Source organism: Lepeophtheirus salmonis, chromosome 14 (assembly GCF_016086655.4).
Source record: "Lepeophtheirus salmonis chromosome 14, UVic_Lsal_1.4, whole genome shotgun sequence".
Taxonomy (NCBI): Eukaryota; Metazoa; Arthropoda; class Copepoda; order Siphonostomatoida; family Caligidae; genus Lepeophtheirus; species Lepeophtheirus salmonis.
Window position 1 is genome coordinate 27603868 of NC_052144.2, and position 25856 is coordinate 27629723.

The 25856-nt window shown below is 30.1% G+C and overlaps 1 protein-coding gene and 1 long non-coding RNA gene across 5 annotated transcripts in view; one reads left to right on the forward strand and one right to left on the reverse strand.

Moving 5' to 3' along the window:
* Nucleotides 1–25856, forward strand: part of Ypel (Yippee-like) — a 306816-nt gene that overhangs the window by 175037 nt on the left and 105923 nt on the right. For all 4 annotated transcript variants that reach the window (XM_071893530.1, XM_071893532.1, XM_071893529.1 and 1 more), the window contains one exon: nt 22013–22056. The gene's annotated coding sequence lies outside the window, so the exon portion shown is untranslated. The remainder of the gene's footprint in view (nt 1–22012; nt 22057–25856) is intronic.
* Nucleotides 19324–20413, reverse strand: LOC139907252 (uncharacterized). The gene is made up of 2 exons (XR_011783700.1): nt 19964–20413; nt 19324–19908 (listed from the first exon to the last, which is right to left on the reverse strand). It is a non-coding gene; the product is annotated as an uncharacterized lncRNA (long non-coding RNA).

Genomic DNA, 25856 nt, shown 5'->3' on the forward strand with positions numbered 1-25856 from the left:
CAGCAAAATATCTATGATTTCGACAAAAATATATTTCAATAAGTGAACATTTGGCCAAGAGATAGTTTTTTTTTAATTATGACAAAGAAAGGAAGAACAAAATGATTCAAGAACTACTGATGGCAGAAATGGATAAAACACACCAATGAATACGATTAATATCCAAGTAAATATATAATTTGAGGACCCTCCGGAATATAGGGTTTGATTTTTCCCTATGTTGGTTAACATATCGAATTTTTACGAGTAAATCGTTTCATGTTGTAGTATAAGATTTAGTCGGTAGTTTTAGTTATAAAATAAAGTGTGTTTTTTTTTAAATCTGAATCAAAATTATACTTTAAAAAGGTAATTTTTAAATACAAACTTTAAGAGGTATTGCGGTTAGAAGTTTAAATAAGTTTTTTTTGTTTTATGGATAATGCAACGATAATTAGCATTCTATTAACCGACGGCAAAAAACCTACTGTTTTTTGTTGTTTTTTTAAAGGGGAGGGGTATTTATAGGCCCAGAAAAGTAATCACTTTAAATTGGATGCCACATTAAAGAAGGGTTAATTCCCATATTAATATTATAAATAAAAAACAATATAACTCATGTATTTAGATATAAATTTAATTAACATTTCATTCTTTCATATCAATATTGAATAATTCCCTTTTTTTAAAAGCTATTATCGGGAAAGTAATGATAAAAAAATTATCAAAACTCTTTTTCTGTTATTGAACTGTCAGTCAATTGACGAGTAAAACATTGTTTGTATTGATTGACATGACTCGATTATATCACACCTTCAACGTAGATATTTTTTCCCATGCATTCAATGAAAGAAATTATTCCAATGTCACCAAGACCATATATAAAAAATCAATAAACAAAATTATATTCAATATAATACATATACAAAATTGCACAAACTCAATCCAAACAGCTGATATTTATAAGTTTTGATGTACAACAAATTGAAATTAAATTATTACTCTTTAAAATTGTAACCACAATTAAGAGGCAGCTTCTTTAGTATGTAAAATAAAGGAAAATTACATTGTAAGATATAGAATTTGATTTTTTGTTGTTTGAGAAGAAAGTAGCTAATGTGTCACGACTTTTCGTTAATTGTTACAGAAACCAGATGGAGATGTAGAAAATATACAAAATTCTGCAAGGATTTACAGATAAAATATACTTTCTTTCTTCTTGATTTACAAACAAGGATTTCGGCAATTTTCAAATAATTATATAGAATGAGAAAAAAATACGAACTTTGACGAGCATGAGACTTTATTAATTTCCCCTGGAACAGTTTTACTTTTTTTTATTAGAAGTTAGTAGAACTGAGCAATGGCATTGTTATAATTTGTATCAATTTATATCCTTGACAAAAACGGAGTGGGATTTGTATTTATTCTTTATTCTCAAGACTGATAGCAGCTAATCTAATTAAATACCATGATATCTAAGCTGCTCGACTCTCACATATTCTTCAAATTGTCCGGATTACCACATTAATTTAATGGAATTAAGTAGTGAACATTTTCGTGCAATCATTTTTCATAACTTTCGACGTGGATTATCACAACAAGAGTGCATTGATGAACTCAATTCTTTGTATAACGATGAAGCACCATCCTATAGCACTGTGAAAAACTGGTTGAATGAATTCAATCGTGGCCGACGCTCGCTCAAGGACGAATTCCGCGAAGGTGTCCAAAAACAGTCGTTGTGCCAGAGAACATTGATGCCGTGCGTGAATTGATAATGAAAGGTCGTCATGTGACATACCGTGATATAGAAGCACCATTTCTTCCACCAGTATATATTCGATATTGCATGTACACCTGCCCGTAACAAAGATTTGTTCTCGTTGGATACCGCACAATTTGACAATTGCTCAAAAGAAGGCTCGTGTTAATGGCTGCCAATAAATGTGACAAAGTACACTTGCAGTACTTCAAAAGACGTTTATAAGATCATCACAGGTGACGAATCATGGATCTATACGTATGAGTACGAAACAAAACAACAATCGACCATGTGGGTCCTTGTAGACGAGCCAAATCCAACGAAAGTTGTTCGTGGAAGAATCACTTCGAAGCAAATGGTCCCCTGTTTCTTCGACAAAACTGGTAATGGGGCGACTGTTCCACTTGAGCATCGAAGGACTGTCAATTCTGAGTGGTACATCGCAATTTGTTTGCCTGAATTCTTCGCAGAAATTCGAAAAACGAACAAGAGAAAACGAATCATTGTTCACCATTACAATGCCATCTGTCACACATCAGCTCAAACCAGCGCCTTTTTGACCGGCTAAATCGTCTAATTGATGGGGTTATCCGCCGTACAACCCTGACTGGGGGGGTATTGGGTGCCAATGACTTCTTTTTATCCCACACATCATGAATGAAATGCGTGGTCGACGATTTTCTTCACCAGAAGATGCTGTTGAAGCGTTTAAAAACCATTTTTGGAGGTGTCTCAATCGGAGTGGAAAAAGAGCTTCGACAGTTGGTTTGAGCGCATGCAAAAGTGTATAACTCATGCTGGAGAGTACTTTGAAAAACAATGAAACCATTTTTGATGATAAATATTTGCATTTTCATTAAAAAATATATATTGCAGCCTACGTATCTATAAATATGAATTTTAATGTTGTACTTATCATTGAGGAACACTTGTGATGATAACACCCAAGAAATGACGTAAAATATTGATGTAGACTGATGTATCCGATCGGAAAACCGATATATGGGGCAAAATATTCAATATCTGCATCGTATCAGTATTGGAAAAAAATCTAAGAAATTTAAATATTTCCTCCGATATTTCATATGATGCAATAAAAAAAGAATGGAATGTAAAATAAATTTTTGTTACGATACTCCACATTAACAGAAATTTTTAAACCTTGATAAATGAAATAAAGTGGCTACAAAGGTGGTAAAACTCAAGCTTTCTATTTATTTTTTATTTATTTCCACCAGCGGCGATATACCAAGCCTATAAATGTCTATTAATTTTTATAAAATATAAAAATTATCGTTCTTAATAATAATGATGCAATTATGATACAAATTTTAAAATATAAAAGACAAAAATTTAAAAAAACGGGAAAGTGCAGAGGGAAAAAAACATGTGTCACAAAAAAAGAATTTACTAATTTAGGTCAGCCTCACTTCCCTGGCCCTGTGTTCCAAAGAATAATAGATCTGTTATATAAACTTTGCTAATAAATGTCAATCTTTGGTTTTGATAGGTAGTTGGTGTTTTGAGTGGAGAGTCTCGTTTTGTAAAGCAGATAGCCTTTATTTAGTATCGGGGTTGGGGGGAGATAGGTTCATCTCTTTGCTTAAAATTCCGTGTTGTGTAATCATATCTTTAATTGGACGTTTATGAGACAAAGTGATGAGGCCAAGTCGTTTGATTTTGCATTCGTAGTTCTCGTTATCTCCCAATGAAAGAAAAAACGACACAAACCTGGCTTGCACCTTTTCTAAGGAATCAACCAAGTACTTTCTTGAAGGATTCCAAATCTTAGATCCGTACATTAAAATTGGGAGGACATCACATTATTACAATGTACAGTTTCGAATAATTTGAGGGGTTTACCGAAGCGAACAAGTGCATGAAAAAAAAACACAACGTAGACTAATAATAAAAGAAATAGAGGAAAATTAATCAAATAGATAAAGTATTCTATCCAGGACAAGCATCACTCATTATCGTTTGTATATTTAATTTCTCAACAATAATAAATGAAAATTTATAAACTATTAGTAAATAACAATCAATACATAGTTAAAATGAAAATCAAACGTATATCTCAAATAAGTGAATTCTCTGAACAGGTTGAGCAGAAATGTATATTTAAAAAAATCTTCTCTTTTTGAGTCCAAACATCAGCATCTCAAGCTACAATTTTTTCATAATTTGACCTAACGCCCATTCATTGTAAGGTACTTTTTTCTCATTTTTTCTCAGAGATAACTACAACGTCGTTGACTTGAATTTAATTCATACATTTCCTCCATTTTCCTCGTATCTACAGCTGTTGCAAGTATTCTTGGACCATTACGTCTTAAGATGCTCCCGAAGACGGTACAGTACTTGTAACCAACCTTTGAGTCCATGTTCTTGCCTAAAAATCTTCAAAAATTTATAATGGTTGAGATTTATATAAGTGTGGTGGGTTCAGAATCACGAGTATCGGAAATGAAAAATGTGAGAGGGCGTTGATTTATAGATATTTTGATATCATTCACGACAGGGCATATCGTAAAAGAAAGAGCTTTTTCATGTATAAGTTTGGGAGGTTTCTTTATACCGGGTGTAGAATAAGTACGGAGATCTGCCTTTAATTATTCAATAAAATGCTGACAATGGATCAGGATGATGTTGTAAATAGAAAACTTTATTTTATAATATTCTTTATTATAACAATGAACATTTATTATGAATCTGGCCACCATAAGCCTAAATGACAACCTCAACCGTCGTCGGAACCCCTTGTACATATAGTCCTTTTTCTTGATCCTCCACTCCTGGTTAACGGAGGTATTCAGGGCATCAATATTTAGGGGTGGACCTTCTTCGCAATTTCCCACCAAATAGAGTAATCCAGAGGATCCTGATCTGGCCTCTGAGGGGACCAAAGGTTCTTGGACCAGAAATTCATGTTTCTATTCATCCACTCTTTTACAATATTAATAGTTGGACCAGAGCCCTGCTCTGCTGAAATAAGTACGTGGCCTTTTTGGACTTATTCAGGCCCTTGGTGATCTATGGACCACATGTTCCTTCAACACATAAAGAAGTCGGCTGCATGTAATCGGTATCGAATAGGAAACCAAAATGGATACATTTTTTCTCCATTTGGTGCCACAACCCCCAACGTCATCACAGAGGCTGGATGTTTAGTCTTGGTGACTCTTCTGATGCTGTTGTTAGCTTTGCCAAAGCATACCACCTAATCATTTTGCTTGATGAGATTGGTTCTGAGTTCTTTCTGACTTTGGAACAGGAGTGACCTCTCAATTCTTCTCCTGGTGTGGATTAAATTGTCTATGATTGTTCTTCTTCCCTCCATCGTGACATATACAGAGTTTTTGTATACAACATGTACATCAATCAAAGGCTTAGAATCTAAGCTATCAAAAATAATTGGAACTTTAAGATTTAATAAACAACACCTATTCGAAACTGTATTTTTAGAAGGTCTCATTACTTTTCTACACCCGATCGATGCAATGATCTGGGCATAAAATTCTCCTTAACGTGGACTTATTGAATTAAGAAAATCCCAAATAATAGAATAATATGTACAAAAATAGTTGTATTAGATATTTGTTTAGATACGATGTTTGATTGTCCAAAATTATCTTTTTCGGAGCACCTATTCAATTGATCATCCAACGAATCGCTTCGGAAAAAATCTCCCACCCTGATTAATCTCCTAGCAGGGTCCACGACTAGATCTAGGGAGAAAAGGCGACTATCCTTTATGAGTCTTAAGGGAAAAAATAGTTCTTCATAATCTTTCGAATATTCAGCTTCCTTTATTTCTAAAGTTGTAGGAAAACTAGAATTTCAAAAATTCTAACAAATCCAATGTTGATTCTATGTAAAAAGTCAAGCCAACTTCCAATAGCTTTGAAAAGGATCATATAAATCCTTCTTCAGTATTGCCACAATATACACTGATTTTTTTCATCACTCCCTTTCATTTAGTGATTCATCATGGGCACATATATTATCCTGATTTGGCCACTGATCACTCAAACTCAAGAGCAAAGACGTTCCATTCAAATATAAAGTTTCAGATTCCTAGGAATTTATTAAGCATCCACAACTATTGACTAATTCCTTCCAAGTATATATTGGTTTTTGAATCCAAGGAATGGTGACTTGAGAATCAGTACATCAATAAAATGACCCTATATGTAAATGCGTACCTTTAATTGAGTTAAGAACAACAAACTTGCTCAATCCTGTTAATAATTATAACAGAGCTAAAGTTTTTCTTGAGTTTGGTACTATACAAGTTTTGCTGATTATTCATTTTCTCTTGACGAAATAGTCAATTGCAATGTGATCATAAACGATGCTCCCGTAGGCAAGCTCGCTTACATCACAAAATGTATTAAACTCCCCACGTTTAAATACAAATTTCTGTAAAAACAACAATCAATCCTCAATTTCAAAATATATTCAACCTATTTCCCCAAATTTTGAAAGAAGCTGGAATCATTGACCCCTTATTGTAAAAAAATTTCATGGTCCAAAAAGTATTTACGATAATTCTTGCTAGAATTGTAAAGGGGGAATAAAATCGAAAAAATATCGTAAACCTGAGACATCTAAATAAGAATGGTCCTTTTGGTATACTTACGAAGTGATCCTAAAAAATTGTTGTTTTCTTAATATAGGCAGCAGTTTTAAGCCACATCCCAACCAAAACACACTGCCTTTGTAGCAAACCAAGTATCTTTGAGTTCAACGAAGCTTTTCATTTTTATTCAAATCGACATTTATTGTAAATCAATGGTAGATAAAATATAGATTAATAGAGACAATATAATAATCACAATAAATTAATTGAAGTTCGTTAAAATATTGAAAGAAAGTAAATAATAACAATAAAATGGTAAAAGTACTTTCTCCATTTTGTAACAATACTGTTACTAGGCTCGAGGTTGCGTAGAATTAAATCCCAGTTCCGAGGGATTAATTGAATATATTTTGGACATTATTTATAGCATCATTGGTTGTTTGTTTTTTAAATAGAGGTAAGTAATAATATTAGTAAAGGACTTTTCTGATCCCTCCATTGCCAAAACCTCATCATTAAAGCAATATTAAATTATATGTAATTAAAAAGTATATGTTAAAAGGAATTAAATGTTGACTTGAGGTAGTGATCATGCAGTCTAGTATGCCCCATCCATGCCGTATTCTTGTTTAATTATTTTATCTAGTACAGTATTGACTCTGAGGATGCTTGATCAGTCATAAAAGAAGTGCTGACTCGTTTCTTTTTCTTCCATACAAAGGGAACAACTCTACCAATCCTTCTCTGAAGTCGATTTGATAGCGAAGAGGCTTGAAGTCGACATCCTACAGGAAACAATTTTTAATTGGATTTGTATAAGGGTTCCGTATGACAATATCTTTTATAAAAAAAAATAATACATTAAATGTTACACCCTTTACTAACCGGATCATGATATTTTCTTGGATTCTGATATAATACAATTTTCATTTTCTAGGATTATAATAAAAAGAACTTAAATTGTTTGTTTCCCGGGGTATTATTTCATTAAATATACGCATTAAAACTTAAATTCTCAATGGATTCCAATTATATTCTTCCTTTCAAATTTATTTGTTTTCTTTCATTAATAAACATAATAATATATTATAAAATGTTCACGTCTGGATTGTTTATGCATTGTGCTATGTAAAAACAAAATAAATAAGACTTGAAACAAACAATAATGGTATAGATATGTAGAACAGACAGCCGAGTATTGACCATCCTATTTATTTTAACAAATGGTCCTCATCAAGTTGGATTGTAACTGCATCAAGCAGTTCCCTTATATTCTTATACGAACATATACATGAATGAACACATGAAAGAAAAAATATTTTTATAAAGTGTTACCAAGTGGGAACATAAGGGAAAGGAATATATATATATATATCGATGAATAGATCATGATCATTGCTTAAGAACCGTATTTTGACAAATAGTAAAAAATATTTACATATAACAACAGGAGTTTATTTTTCATATGAAAAGAATAAAAGTTAGTTAATGACTTTAAAAAAACATAGAAGAAGGTGTTCGAAGGACTATTTGTTGACATTTGGTTAAGTATCAATTATGAAGCAAGTTGTGCCATTTGTTAAAATAACTATATATATGTCCCGTCAACACAAATGAAGTCATATTGATTTCAGATGATTTTTTTAATGATGTGATATAGCCATATTGGTGCCATTATAAGCAATTTTAACCCAATAAAAGTTATAAACAATAGCTAATTTATAATTTAGATAATTTTCTTAAAGCATCCACCAAATTAAATTATAATGTCTATAAATGAATCAAATATATCTATGAAATAATGATAGTAAATATTTTACTTTTGTCTTAAGAATGCAAACAAAATAGTCCATAATAAATATGTTACCCGTCAATAAAAAAGCAACCTATAAGGATTTTTATCAAAATTAAAGTTGGATTTTTATCAAAATTAAAGTTGGATTTCATAGCTACTCCTTAATTTTAATTTTTATCAACAATTTTTTTATTAACAAATTTTTCTCACACTTTGGCTCAAACAAAGAGTTTTTGATTCGCCAAAAGAAGCCACTGATATATTCAAAACCGATGTTTCGGAGTTACCTCAATCAAAATGGAAAAAATACTTCGAAAAATAGTTGAAAGTGTAATTATAACAATTTACCTATACTAAAAAAATACTCCTGATGCCATATGCATGTTGTTCTTGATAAAGTTGATTGAAATCTTGCTCTCAGTTACGGAAAGATATACTTATGTACTGCTATTTATTTGAGTTTTGAATTGTTTATTCGTTTAATTTTTAGGATTCTAATATGAACATAATATATTTCTACCCTATACAAATTTGGATTTTTATCAGTGATAAATTTAATAACTTCATGCATTTTTACAATATAGATACGCGTAGACACAAAAACCTTATATATAATTCAATTTTGTAATAATCATCTAATAAATAAAAATGGTTTTGACTTTTTTGGATTCATTTACAGGGAAAGGACTGAGGAAAAAATTAAATCAACTATTTAGGATTATATTAGATAAAAAATCATAAATTATGAATTGCTCTGGTATTGAGATGGGGTGCTCCTGATTTTCTTTACCTTTATTAACAATAATATGACTTTTATAACTCTAAATTTCTACTGCTGGGGCCTAAAATGTGTAATAAAATTAATACTGATGAATTAATAATAGTTTAGGAAAAATGTAGTCTCCTATTTCCTACCCCCTTTTTTTGACTAAGTATATCTTGTTCATTATTGGTCATACAGGATCAGACGATCATTTATTTTAAAGGTGTGAGTGAATACTAAAAATGGTATACAATTGGCCAGTTCAGTCGTTAATTAACATGCTTCGAATATGGATACCTGAAAGGCAGAAATTCACCATCTTTTACATTTTTACTACCTGAAAGTGAAAAATGCGTCGAAACCGACGTAGAAAATTTAAAAACTATTCGGGATCGATACTTTTTCGGTCTATGTCGAACAACAGTAGTTTGAGCGATTTTTCCCCCGCTCAATTATGTCCTCTACTTTGAACCACTCGACTGTTGTAAGCTAGCGATCGAACAGAAGTTGCCAGCATTGATGAATATGAGACAACAATACATAATCAAGACAACGCCAGGCAGCACGTGCAAGAAGCTCTGGGAGCTCGGATGGGAAGTTCTTATACATCCCCCCTTCAGTCTGGACCTGGTACCAACTGACTGCCACCTGTTCTTGTCTATGCCCAACAAGCTTGGGCTCCAAATTTAGCCTCAATAGAGTAATGTGAAAATTGGATGTCTAAGTTTTTTTGCCAATAAAAAGGCAATAATGAAGTTTATCGATGGCAACAAGTTATCAAACAGAACGGGGCTTACATCGGTGATTGTAACACTGCTTATAAATTTTTTTAATAAAGCAAAAACTCCGAAATTAATTTTCCCCTAGCCTATTATTTATTTAAAAAATATTTTATCTTTCAACAAATCTTTAAAAGTGTTAAATTTTTTAGAATGTTCTTTTTAAAAAAAATAATAGAATTGTATGTCTTTACAATAAAATAATGTATGATTCTTATCATTTTGATAAAATGATAAATTGAATAGACTTTTAAGAAAGTTTTCCTTTTTTGTAATTTCCTTTTTGTACTTACAAGGCATTTACATGTACATAGGAAAATTTCAGATCCGGAAGCATGTACCCACAATCTATATTTTATGATTTTGCTCAGTACTTGGATCAATTTTGTTGAAAATAAGACAAATCATGAAACCATGAAGATGCAGTTAAAATATAACTTTAAAAAAACACTAATATAGGCTACAAAAGCAGACATTTTAGGTGCAATAAAATAACGTACTCGCAATAAGTAATTCTTTTTAAATCAGTGTGCGTGATTCCAATTCTTTCTTCTTCTAAAGGAGTAAATATACACTGGTGCACAAGCACCAGTGTGTCGCAAAAATATTTTTTCCCCCAAAAGCACTTTTTTTCTCCAACCAATTATTAGATTAAAAAAATATAACCAGGTTCTGAAGGCTTGATGGATTTTGATTTATTTTATTTTATAAAATTATCTCCAGCATCAATTAGAGTCTCTATAAGAGGTTGAAAGCATGTGCAGGCCTTTGGGAGTTAGCCCCTAGCAAATCCTGAAATTCCTTCTAGATCTGACTGAATCTTCAATTTTGTCCATTTTCGTAAAAATACTCACATTAACTAACTCAAATGACTATTAAATAACAATGGCACGTCCAAAATGGGTGAAACATTGATGATTAACTGTCAACAGATGCTAGGTAGATGTGTCTATCTCTTATTTACAATAGTTACCATCTTCACGTTGAAGTTGGAAACTTTTCATATTTTTATGATAAAAAAATTATTTATTATTTAAGCATATTACTATTTTTTTAAAGTAAATATATACCTATATATATATAAAACAGGACTTTGGCATTCATAAGTTTATATAATATTCCAATATCAAGCCTATCACAGGTCTTTTCATTAGTATAGGTATATATTCGACTGTTTGAATCTAAAGAATATGTTTAATATGACAAATATCTTTTTGAACTTATGTTATGTCATTATGGCCATTTCTCAGTAATTCAACCCCATTTGTAGTGGGCGCGTTTGATCCATTGCCTACAAGTTTTCAGTATTATATGATTGAGGCAGGGAGTACTAGAGAAATGGAAAACGCACTGTTCTTTAAAATATTTTTATTTTTTTTACAAATCTAGTTCCACGTAGTAGTTTTTGAAACTTAATTTAAATTTCCCTCACAAAACAATTAAGCTTATTTTCATTCTGATAAGAAATATGATTACTTACAATCTTCAACAAGACTGACATATATATGTTGATTGTTACTTATAAAGTATACATCCGGTATTTTAAAATGTGCAAATAATGATGTGTTTTTTTTTAATCTCTTAATTAAATCATTGTATCTTAATCAATTTAGGAAACATCTAATGTGGTAATCAAAAACTGTATCCTAGAAACATTATTTATATTTTCTTATTTAGACCTTGTTATATTCATCTGTAAACATAATATATACATATTACAAAAGAAAAGTAAAGTAAAGACATTTGCTTGATCAGATATAGTGACTCCCGAAAAGGTCAATAAACCTATGCCTAATAAGAAGTAAATTCAATTAATTTTAGTTTTTTTTAGCTGAGTCAAATAAATTTTCAATCACTATTTTTCAAAATATTTATAACTGTAACAAAAATAAACACAATCCAATTACAGGAATTTGTGTATATCTAAACATTTTCAATGTTTTGCCAATTTTGTATTTTTATTTTATAAGACGCATTACAAGGATATCATGAGCTTTATTACCAATGAATGTTTCGTTAAGGTAAAAGAAAAAGTTATAAATCAATTAAGGCTTTCTATTCATTGGTAGTTTTTGCAATATTTGCCCATAGATACAAAGAAATACGTAAAAAAAGTAGTATATGTTTTTATGTATACCTATATATATAGAAAGTTGTAAATCTTAAGAATTTATTCGCGCATGAAATCTTTTATTAAAAGTCTGAACTCTATTTTTGTGTTTCAAAAGATTTTAGCCTTATTCTTAATTATGTAGGAGATATCATTTTAATATAAAGTAACCAAGACTACATGTGTTTATGAAAGATGTATAATAATGCTGGGGGGAATTTTAACAAGCAAGTACTTAGTGGATGTACTCAGAGTAGAATTGAAGATTTTCGTTGGAGTCATTATTATTCTCTACCAGTTTTAATATGGTCCATTTTTGGAAAAATTTGTATCATTTTTATTTCGTCTTGAAAAGAAAATATTTAGTTTACCAAAGTAAAATATACAAAATAAAGGTTTTCTTTTCGACTTGTCATCTTTAGCAAAAACGCTGGTTGACACCTGCTGTGTACAGGTGTTCTTAGTGCATACGGAGTGCGATTTGTGTTTATTTATTTCTTCTCATATTTGCAACTAATATAATAAAACTTAATGACAGCTTATCTGTTTTCCTCTCAAACATTATTCAAATTATCTTTTAATATTCTGTTACAAACAAGTGAAATATCAAACATTTTTGCATATGTATTTCCCTATATTTTTGGTACATTAATCGTATGTTTTGGGAGTTAGACTTTGTTTATTCAGCCACGAGAAACGTACGAGGAATATGCGAATAAATTTTTCAGATGTTTCGAGAAGTGAAAAAGTGCCCATTTTTAAATGTGCGAATATATAGCTGTATATTCTACTTGTTCAAATCTGTACAAGCAAATTCTACAATTGTTATACTTGTAAAAAGTTTGACTTTGAAACAAGTACTATACTTTTTGTAGTTGCAACCTGTTTTTTTTTCAAAATCTGTTAGCATTTATTAATTATTTTTGAAGGGAGAACATCTTTGCATAAGATAATCACTACTGTATGAAATATTGAGTCTTTGTTGAGAAGTTATAACTGTTGATCCCTGTTAGAGGATCGAAAATGGAGTAATTTCTTCTGATGTTGTTGTTTGATACAAAGTGCAGCCTGTTTTTACTTCCTTCATCTGCTAACTGATAGCAGGTAATCTAATGACATTCTAAAATATCTATGCTGCTCTCTTGCATAACATTCCTTAAAATGCCAGGATTAGAATGCTCATTTTTAATTTTGTTTCTTTAGCATGATCTTTGACTATTCAAAAGTATCGCTCTTGTATTCTCCTCGCGCTCTTTAAAAACATCATTCCTATTCATAACTTTATAATTGTTGATACGATTTCATATGTGGAATAATGATGTTACATTAAAAATAAAAGGATCATTCCAAAGTTTTCAAGAATACACGTTTCTTTTGCATATTTTAAACGTTTTGCATCACACAAAACGTATAAAACTGCATGTCTAGAAAAATATGCCTTTAAAAAGTAAAAAAATATCTGGTCAGGCTTGTTAATCAGAGTTTTATCTTAGCGACGATATGATATCGCTGATAGCAGTACCGCATCGCAATGGGTTCTGATCTTCATATCACTATATTGCAAGAGAAATAGCAAAAAAAAAATACAATCCGATCAATTTGTACAGAATTACATATTAGCTTATCTCCCTCAAGTCGAATTAGCCTTTCTTACTGAGGAGACTCAAGAAAAAGCAAAAACAGTTCCTTCTGGAGAAAGCCATCTTATTTCAAGATCAGCCATCCGGTCAACTGTCTCAAGGTGTGCAAAAAGAGAGTAATTTCTTCACAAAAGTCCCAAAAAGATGGATAGGGCCAAGCAGGAAGTGGAAAGATACCTGGCTGATGACTATCAAGGTCTGGAAATGATCTTGGCCTACTGAAGGGTCAAAAAGGGATTTCAAAGATACAATGTCGTACTTCCCAGTAGTGCCATCAGCGATCGTTTGTTCTCCAAGGCCAATCAGATCCTAAGGAGGACTAAACAGAGCCTGAGAGACGACAGCTTTGAGAAGCAGCTCCTGTTAATGTTAAATAAAGAGCTAGGAGAGAAATGATTCATGTATATATTTTATTATTAGCTAGCAGACTATATTTTAGTTATTTTCTAGATATATTTTATTTTTTATTATTATAAAATATTATAAATAAATACATTTGAAAAAGGTTAAAAGAAATTTTTATTTAAGTTAAATAGTTATATCTATATACATATATAGAATTAAAGAGGTTGTATATTTGTTTATGATTCCATTTTTTTTTCCTGATCGCTCATAAGCCTGGTTTTTGCAGACGATAACATGAAACAATTAATTCATGTATGCCGTAATATCTGTTTCGGAGACTTCTCCAATTTTGATACAAAGACAGACGACTGCATGAAGTAATTTTTGGTATATTTATCCAAATATCATCCGATGTCCATTATTATAGTGTCAGGAGTTGTTGTGAATGATAATACACTCTTTAATGTTAAATCTAGACTATTTTTTATATTTCATTATTGCTCCGCTTAATAGTTAATAGAGCTCGAAACTTGTCCAATATGATCTGAATTCCGCAAGTGTCGAGTCTCTGGCTTCAAACTCATTATTTATTTTTGCAGTTTTGACTTCTTGGACAGGAGGGCGATTTATTTCGTTTGGCTTTACAGAAGTTTTGAGAGTTTTAGGATCGATAGCCTTAATTTTTCTACTGTTTCAGGGACCTCTTCAAGAATGATCTCCTCAGTCTTTGCCTCCTCTTCTTCCCATTCCAACTCAGATTTGAATCTCTACTTCATTTCTTGTAAGACATCCTTGACTTTGGAATTGAACTTTCTTCATCAATTCCTCAGTCCTTTCCTCTAATGTCAAGGACTCCACTCCTCCAATAAAATGCTGTAATTTGATGAGTTACATTCCTCTTATTTCGTGGATAAGGTACTTTATTTGTCGGCTGCGCATGGTGAGTTATCATCTTACGATGTTTCTATTGATACTGATATAAATATATTATATACAAAGGTACATTCTTACATTATATATATACAGATTTCATTCCCATGAATCTTCTTATGAGATGATCATACATTTTACAACAATATATATGTTAGGAAGGGTACGGTAAAGGGCTGTACCAGGATTCAGTTTGGTACTACTTCTACAATTCGGTACGTTTCTACCCTCAGTTCGGTACGTATATGTATAGTTAATTACATATTAAATATTTTGATATTATATATATTTTTTTTAAATTAATAGATTGAGATATTGATTTATTCTTTTATACCTGTTATACATTTCTGTATTTGTTTATACAAAAAAGATCATGACTTCAAATGATAAAATACATCCCAATTGACAAAAACCCAGTGTTATGGTGGAGGGATAATTTAAAGAAATTTCCAAATGTTTTCAAGTTATCTTCACGATATCTCGAAATGACAGGTACATCTGAATCAAGCAAAATACTTAATTCGCCAGCTGTCGATATTGTGACTACTAATTAGTCTTGTTAGTTACCTGAAAATTTAAATCATATTATCTTTTTGAAGATAAGAAAAATGAATACAAGAACAATAGGATTATATAACCTGCGTAAAAGATATTATTAAATAATAAAATATCGGAAAAAATTCGAAAAAATCATTAAATGTTTAAAAAAACATTTCAATATTATATCGTACCAAACCGCGTACAGTGAAGGGTGTATCGTATATGTATATTCTTATAATAGGTCTGAATGAGTAGGTATAAAATTTTTATGATTACATGTAAAAATGTACTAATATTTTGTTTGTGTACTAGTTCTTTTCAAAACTTTCTTCATGAACAAACATTATATTTACAGCTTAAAATATCTACAAAACAGTGTTTACTTAATCAATAAGCTAATCAAATAATGTGTATAACATTATTATCTACATAGAAAGGAAATTTTTTGGGGTATTAAAAAATCATAAAAATAAAATTATTGAACCCATTGTTTATATGAGCATATATATTTTTACAATTGTAGAAAGTTAGTCAAAGACAAGTGAAATATGAGCCATGAATGTTATTACCGGAACCTAATTTGACCTTTTTTTATCATGTTAGCTGTAAGATGTTATCCCTTTGTATCGCTAATCTTCACAATATCCTACTTCAACCAGATAGGTTCTATACAAAAAAATAAATTTTCTGATAGAAAATTTAAAAAACTAAAGTTTAAATTTAACATTTTTTTACAAACATTTCAAATATTAAATAAAATTTCAAAAATCTATATTTATTCACAAAAAGTTAAATTTTTAGTAAAAAAATATGAAAAGTTAATTATTTTTCACTTAAATTTAAAAAATGATTTAAATTTATTGGAAAACAATTTAAAAATATTAGATTATCTAGTAAAAAGCAAAAATTCATTTTTTTTTTTTGGGGGGAGGCTGCAGCCCTTGCAGCCAACCTCCTGTTGTTGTTGTTGGCGTAAAAAATTGACAATTATGTGTCATTTGAGGATTTGATTTCTTTATTTACATGGAAATTAATTAAATATTTTTTTATATATTCTGAAAGTGTTACAATAGAACAATAGAAAGATTTATGTTTATAGTTGTATAAAATATTACATTATAGAGTACAAGACTTTTTTAGTTTTATTTTCCAAAGCTGTACTCAGTATTCTTTTATTCTTGAGGAACAGCATTTAAGTAGAAAGTGTGTGAGATCAATGATAATGGAGAGTTATACTACTGCCTTTGTTGGACTAACTAAGAGTAGAATGAAGGACCGACGTCGTAGTAATTATTTCTTATAATCTTGCTAGTTAAGAAGTGGGATTTGTTTTCATTTTCCTCCTCTCAGAATTGATAACAGCTAATCTAATAAAATGTCATAACAGCTAAGCTGCTCTCCTCCCAGAGTCAGGGTGATCATGTTAATTTTTGATTTCTATTTTTGATTTTTTTCTACACACCAGCAGGTCATAATTTTTACAGCTAGCTTTATAGATCCATAATTGAACGTCTAGTTTACTTAATAATGATATATTCATGAGAAGGTAGTGAGTTGTTTTCATCAAAGGTACCGTTTACTTCCGTTTGTTTTTTATAATGTGACTAGAGTGAATGTGTGCTGCCTAGTAACAACATATATTTTCACAGGTAATATTTATGAAAAAGTCAATAGTACAAAAGTAAAATTAAGGAAAGGAGTCAAGGATATAGAATAAGAGTTCATCGCTATAATATATCATTTGCAAATAAGTTCATTTTATCTCTCATCCTTTGCTTCAAAAAAGAAGGAGAAAAAGTTTAAATTAATTAGCCAATGAGTAACTTTTAGTCTATTCTTTGCTTTATAGTAGAAATATTCATATTTAAACAATCAAGATCATTTGTGCTTAGAGAATCAATATGTTCTTAATATTAACGATAGCTTATCACGGCGTTACTCCCACTTATTGTAGTGTTCTACGAACACCACCAACAGACGGAAGTAACGGACCGGAGCAAATCCAATAAGAAGACCTTTTTATTGGGGATACAATCATACACTTAATATATATTCTATAATGGATTACACTTAAAAGGATGTACATAGACATAACTATTAAAATATATCAACTCATAAAACAAAAGGTACATTACTATCTATTTAAAACAAATCCCTACGTCATGAGCTAAAAGTATATAAAAGACAATACATTACACTAACATGACATTTGCAATTTATTTAGTTACAGAATGTCGATTTTCTACTTTAGTTCTCCTTATGAGTAGAGGTACTGAATGTTCATTGGTGGAATTTGAAGCACTCTTGCAATGGTGCTCGAAAAATGTAGACTAATTATTAGGGACATGGATATTGGCTAAATTGAGGTGAGCGTAGAAAAGAATGAAAGTGATAGAATGCCATAAAAATTGCTAACTTTGAGGAACAAAATATCTGCTTATATATATAGTATAAATAGTAATGTAAATCGAGGGAATTTTTTAGTACGCACAGTTTATTTTTGAATTAGTAACCTGCAGAATGAATTTTCTTTTGCTTAAAAGTTGTCATGATTATTTAATTCCTGAGTACTGAACTTCATTTCCTATTATATATAGAAAATAGATTCAAAATATATTGAAAAACTGATTGAACATTTAGGTCAGTTCACAAAAGACGGAGATAAAGCTTGAAAATTTGTTTCGGAGTTATAATTGTAAGTGCTTGTTGGAGTCAGAGTAGAATTTGGGATCGACGTCGGAGAAATTTTAGCAAATGCCATTGTTTATATCATTCTTCCCCTCCTTCCTTGTCAGAGCTGATTGTGACTGATCTCCTCCAAAACATTCTTCAAATTGTCAGGGTTAGCATATTGATTTATTTTTTAACATGCCCATTATTTTTATCATTAAATATAAACAAGGTTGTGTCTTTATCGGTATAGCGTTTCCAGCTCTTGAACCGCTAGAACCGGAAACGATAAAGTCGATAAGAGACAACGATATATTGTTTATTGGTCTCGGTTCATGCACTTTTGTTCCTATATAGAATATTTAATGAATATCCAATATATTATTAAAAATGAATTAATAATTTTTTTTTTGTGCAATTGCAACGTTTTCCAAATAAAAAATTATGTACAAAAAAAAAAAGATATCGCTGAAAATGGGTATATATATATATTATTTTCAGTTGTAAAGAAAAGATCTTTCAATGAAATATTGGATTCGTAATTCAAATAAAGTTTATAAAAATTTGTCTGGATATTAGTTTGCATATAAATTTGACACATAAAAGTTGATATTTAACAGAAATATCTGCCGTTTTATGAACAATTTTACAATTTTATTTCTCTTTTTCTTTATCAAACGTCAATGTTCAATTTTTAAGAAGAAATGCCACAAAACAGTGCAATTTGTACATAAAATATTAGACTTTAACACAATGCATTTTAGTATTTTCAATTTCTGGAACATTTTATTAGATATTTTTTTGCAATATTTGCAAAAGTGTACCAGTTACCAAGGGTGAACTTTTCGACGACATTATCCTTCATTTTCTTTTTTGCAAGTACGAAAAAAATATTGGTAAGTATGTATTTCTCTTTACAACGCCAATAAATGTTATTTACTACTGGTTTTTGCAAAAATTAGTGCAAAAAGTTTTTTGCAAATTTCTATTTGGTAATTTTTGACAAAAATAAAAATGAACTTGTCCTCTAGACAATTTTTTTAATGCATAAATGTTGATATATTATTAAAAGCTTATAACACAATTATACATATATTATAATGTACACCCTCCTACAAGGGATCTAAACACAAAAAAAAAAAAAAAAATGACCATTGTCAATGAGGTTTTACCACTCCACCCCCCCGCCCCTTCGCCCAAGCAACGCCAGGAAATCCTTTGATATTATATAAATATAGCCAAATCACCACATATCACAAAGAAAAATTAACTGATATAAAACTATTTGAAAGTGGTTAATATAATTTAGAATTTGGTAAAAAAAGTAGAAACTCTCTTTTAAATTATAAATACAAACATTTACAGTTGAATATAAAATTAGAGAAACTTTGATTTTCTCATCTTTTTAAAAGAAACAAATAAAATGGTAGGAAAATAAAATTTATTAGTCTATAGAGTTCACAAAACACAAAATCATCTCCTCCAGGGCTATTGGAATGTTGACTTCTCTAGATTTGCAGTTGTAGATTAGCTAACTAATCGTAACCAATATTGCCTCCACATTTTATTTGGGTTTTCTTCCGCTATCCGGAGCGATAAGCCAGTCTGTGAGCAAGAACTTATTTCCAAACCTTACTTAAATGAGATTATCAATCATTTAAAATAATCGGATCCAAAGTTTACAAAAGTAGAGTAGGTGAAATAAGGTTTCTACTGTTGTACTATAAAAGAATCAGAGAACGTATCATTTTTTTTCATATTTAAAGAGGAAGTTGCCTGTCAATATCGGAACCTTTTTAGGGGCTATGTTGTGTAGAAGTTAGCATTTATGACTAAAGGATATATTTCTTGTGAAATAATACGAAGCCTTTTCCGTCGTCTCTTCACTTAACTTGCCAACACGGTCCTTATTTTTGGATCCCACTAGTTGGGTCCTTTCACTCGTATGGTCACAAAAATTTATATGCTGATTTCCTCTAGTACAGACGAACATTAAGGCCATGGACTCTACTAAATTATTTTTATTATTCATGAACTGGTAATTTAATTTGTGTTATATACTAACTTTCCTCCTGTGGAATGTTGAATGGTATGTTTCAATATGGAAGACGAATATATTTGTCATCCTAAACAATTTCATCAATTTACGTATATATACCTTTATTGTATTTTTTTAATTGCATCCTTGACGAATAAATTTGTCATCCGTAGAGTAGGAGTTAAAAAGTAATGTTTGAACCAATCTTAACAAAATTATGTTTAGACAAATTTTATGGATAAATAGTTGATGAATTCATGTGTGTTTCCAAATTATCAACATCAGTACAATGACATTATTTGAAATAAATAATGTTTCATCATCTATCTACAACTTTTATTACTGGAATAGGAAGAAAATGGTTCCAAAGATAGCGTGAAACCGGAAAAAAATCCGTCTCAGACCGAGTCCTGCTATATATATTTATAAAATATTTGTTCAAAATTCATCCAACAACTCTGCTATATATACTTGGACCTGCAATGAAAATGCTTTTATTTTTGTAGCATGGCGTATTTTCTTAGTGAATGTTTAGCGTTTCGTTCTTTTGGGGGTAAAAAAATTAAAAAACTTCATTTATGTATTTTATCAACATAACATAGATCTTAACAAATTCACTGCTCTATTTAAATAAAGAAAAGAAGCTGAAAAACTATAAGCAAATTTATTAGGGTGCCATTCCATAGGTAGTAGTGAACATTATATTTTTTGTGGGGTTCTATATGTTTTTGACTTTATATACATTTTTGATAAAATTTTGACTATGAAGCTATAAGATAAGTATTAAATTGTAGATTTCAATCTAAAAAATGATATTGCAGTATGTTTTTCTTTAACACAAGTGTTGGCAATTTTTGTTTGGCAACATTATTCAATGAAATATATTTTGAGAAACTCATTGAATTTATTTGTTTATAAGTTATCTAATTGTCATAATTCATTTTATTAACCACGAAAAAAAAATCAAAATTAAAATTATTCATTGTTTTGTTGATATAGTGGCCTAGATTGACGTGGGTAATATATATGTATGATATCCAGTCGTTTCAAATAATCTTTTCGTTCTATAATTTTGTATCAAAGGGAGCAAGCAAATTCTGACATGAATGAAAAACTTTAGAATTGAATCGTGTACCTTCCATGCATAAATATAAACATTGTTTTTGCTGAAATATCCATTCTGGTTCCACCAGTTAGTGTGCAAGGATGCCCATTAAAAAAAATATCCATTGAAGTAATAAAACATTATCTTCAATTCAGAAGGTGATGATTTTGAATTGGAAAAAAATGAAGAATATGTCTCACCACCTCAATTTAGTTCTTCTGATGATTATTCTGAAGATTTTGGCAAGTCTGTTGTTCAGTAGTTTTGATGAATACACTTATTAATTTTGCTAGATTATATTTATATACGACTAATTGGTATATTTAACATTTTAAGGAACGCGAGGATGCAATCATGTGTGACTCAATTCCCAACTTTTAAGAAACATAAATTTACCACTTAATATGAAAGTCAATGTATGTCGGAAAAGATAACACAATCTGGCAAAAACAAAAAGGAAATAGAGATAGTTTAGCCCGTTTCAGACAAGAAAACATTTTAACGGAAGTCCCAGGTCCATCATCATTTGCAAGACATAACATAATTACAGATAAAAAATATTCAAAAATAAATTGCTATTATTTTGTATGGCCACCGTCATTTAAGGAGGGTATTTACCGTCTGTCGTTCTAGTGTTAAATCAAAGCGATTTATTTTCCTAAAATGAAATAAATAAGAAGAAATGAACGCATCTCATACAATGTTCATAAGTTATATATGTATATTACTTCTCCCTAAAGTTTTCATTCTATTATAATGACAAAATTAATTTTTACAGGAAACTTGTAGTAATACTTTTTCAAGTATTATATTTACTCAACTAAATATTTTTATAAAAAAATATATATTAATGAATTTGAATGACTGTTAAAAAGTGAAGAATATATATATATATTTTTTTAAATCATTGATTTTCTAAACTTCAATCCTGGTGAACGACTGCTTAATGTTTCATTTTTTGATTTTTTTAGATTGATACACTGATTTACACAAGAATACGAATAAAAATTGAGAGGTAAGAAAAAAAAATTTACCACATATAAATAGACACCTAAATTTGTGGCACGTCAACATAAAAACAATCTTGAACAAAAAAAATCAAGACAGGGAGAAGATCTTAATGTATCATTTTACATCCTAAATACATAATGACCCATATTTTATAGGCATATTTGACTCAAATTTCTGGAATACATTATGATACTTAATAACTTGAACAATAGCTTAGAACCTTAATTAGATTTTTAAAATGTATATCTGGCATTTCAAAAAAAAAATAGTCCACACTCAATTTTAGAAAGATCATTATATCATGCTTTTGTGTTGACGGGTCACATATATATATATTTTTAGCTACACAAATATCCATTATTTTTGTATCATGATTGTAATATATGTAATTTGTTAACATAAAAACGACCTTGAACAAAAATTAAGAAAAAAAACCCCAATTATTTTCTTGGCCTGGTATTTACATAAACATATTAAAGTCAATTAAAGGCTTCTTATTAAAATTTATGGGATGAATTAAGATGCGAAATAGTTTGAACAATAGTTTAGAACTTTTATTTGATATAAGAGACGTAGCATGTGGCCTGAAAACTCCTGGGCTTAAAACATAGATGACACAATTTTTTCGTTTTCCTCATTTTCAGTTAGTACCAACCTTCAAAAGACAGCTGTCAAAATTTCATGAAAATATTTTCTTGAGTTAGTGAATTATTGCGCTAAGTGTTTTGTTATTTCCAAAAAAATGGGATACATAACAATTTTCTAATTTGATTTTAAACTCATTCTCGATGGGGCAAATACCTTTTGAGCTAAGCAATGGCTTGAACAGTGTTATGGGGGTCTGTTCCATAAAATAAATAAGAAAGAATAATATTTTTTTTTTTTAAAAGCCAATTTTGTAGACAAAAACGTATTTTCTTAGTAAAGCCCGGGACTTTTCATGCATGGGTTTATATTTGCTGAAATCGGGCCTTTCTCTGAACAACCGTCTATTTTTCATTGATCATTATTATGACTACTTTAAGTGCAACTCAGAACCCTCCAATGGGTTAATAAGAATAATTTGGGAATAAAATAGGCGATAATTCGTCAAACATACATCAACGAATGAAGTGGAAACAAAGAGTTACAATTTATACCTAAATAAATGCTTGAAAATTGTTTCTTTGTCAAAAATAAACTCAATATACATTATAGGAAAAATCTACATAGTTACAGAGATATAATCAACCTCATCCAAAGTTTAGTGACCCCAGTGGTGATTTAATGACTGCTATTAAAATATCAATATATTTTGGAATATGATCACTTCCTGTTCTTTTATAAATATGCATTCAGCTTAAATGTAGCTTATACTTGTCGTGTATAAGTTGTCACTTGTGTAAATAAACTGATGAATAATTTTAAAGCCTTCTTTGGGAAAATGGGATATTATACATCCCAGATTTGTAAAAACACTCCTTATTCCTTCAAAACTACATTTTATTTGAATATTTTTCAATATATTCCATAATTATTTAATAAGTTTATACCGAGTGGTTCATTAATTTTTGAACACTTTAAATTTTAAAGTTCAACAACATATAATTTATTAATTAACAATAGAATTGCAACAAAATTGATACTATAACCAGATGTGTGTCTGAATAGACAGCAGCGGAAGGGTAGATATCGTCATTTGTCATGACGTTCCAGTGCTGGCTGCCAGTAACTTTGAGGAACTCAGGGGTTGGATGAAGGGCACTGTAGGTCTTCCCCTTGACCTGTGCCGAAAAGATGTAGTCTAGTTTTGTTTATTCTTTAATTTATCGAAATATAAATCCATTTAAGTTATTGAAACTTCATCAATTATTGAATAAGTAAGTGTTCAAATTTCAATGGACCACCCTGTATACAATTCTTTATTTATCTTAGTAATGCCTTGATTGGGATTTATTCGTATATGTGTCCATCTTTAATCAAGGTTAAGTGAATTAAATAAACATAATTTCTTCATAGTTTATCCTTGTTTTTTCTATTTGATTACCAAGATTTTTTTAATGTGAGAATTGAAGTGTACAAAATTAATATCTTGTAGCTAATGTCTATAGACATGTAATCTCATGAAAACTAATATGTACTAATTTGATTCCCAAATATTGAATAAATTACATATGTTTTATAGAAATTTTACTAAAAATACAAAATTATGTTCTTACTATAATAATGGAAAATTATATTTTGTGGTAAAACCCAAAAGCAGATCTTAGAAAATCCAGTCAAACTCCGACATGGGAGCCTTTTTGTAAAATACCTGGAGATAAGGGCAATAAATTACTCTGTATATTTTTTTAGCTATGCAAACACAAGAGGTATCAAAATTTTACACAAATTACAAAAATAGTAAAAAAATAAAATTGTGCATCATTTGGAGGGCTCTACCACTCTCCAAAGTTTTGTAAAAATTTACGTCTTCACAGATTTAAACCGTATGCCTAAAATAATAAATAAATCAATTTTGGGAGTTATTTTATGATTGAAACAAGAATAGCCACTCGGTAGAGCGCAAAACCTCTGTCTATGGTCATTTTTTGGTGTGCCCTTGACCTCTAAAAATGGAATGGCCTCTTATTGTAACCATATATAATATCAAAGGCAAGATGAAAGTCAATGAGAGAGAAAAACATTGATGTTTCACTAAGATTTTGTCTCCAAAAATTTCTATAATGATTTAAAAAGTGGATTTTTTCGGAAACGTATCTAATAATAAAGGCTTCCCCAACCGATGCACCGTCATTTCAACCGCAAATCGAAATTCTTTGTCGTTCCCAGCAATTATAAAAGATATGTGACATACCCGGTTTATCGACGCAATCTGTGAGGATGTAAATTTTTACAAAACTTTAAAGAGCGGTAGAGCCCTCCAAATGATGCACAATTTTTTTGATTTTTTTTTACCATTTTCATAATCTGTGTAAAATTACGCAAATTTTGATACCTCTTGTGTTTGGATAGCTAAAAAAATACGTTAACAGGACACTCTAGTTCCATGCAATTGAACGTTGGTTACCTCCTTTGAACAGGGTCAGGCTAAGACAGGGGTGCCATTTTTTGCGGGACGGGGACATATAAATAGGGCTAATTGTATACCCAAAATACAAAAACTGTTTATTTTTAGATCAAAAAGACTAAATAGGAGGTTGAGCTAAAAATTAAAAAGTGATTGGCGTCTCAAACCACCATTAATCGAAAAAAGACGTTTTTTTAATTTATTTAAAATCAAAAAAGTTATGGGAAAAATAAGAAATTGTTGAAAACTGCACTTATGTTTTTTTCATTTCTAAAAAAATTGAATTTCCAAAACAATGCATTTTGTACGTAAAATTTAAAATTATTAGATTTAAAATTTATTATTTTTAATTTTTGGAACATTCGATAGCATATTTTTTTTCTATACTTGCTAAAATGAATCAGAGATTATTTTTTCGACAATATTATTCTCCTCAACTTTTTTGTTTTTCCAAAGACGAAAAAAATATTTATTGATTTTTGTTCTTTGCAAAAAACACTTCTTTTTTTTACAAAATTATTGCAAAACAGTTGTTTTACAATTTTTTTAGGATCTTCAATTTGGCAGTTCTTTGACAGAAAATAAAAAATGGACATCTTATGTGACAATTTTTTTGATAAAAAAAGTTAGTGCATAATTTTTTTTTATTCATAATTATATATATATCATAATGCTCGCTGCCCCAAAGGGATTTAAACATTGAGAAGGAATAATATTGACCATTGTCAATGAGATATCTCGTTCCCTCCTTGACC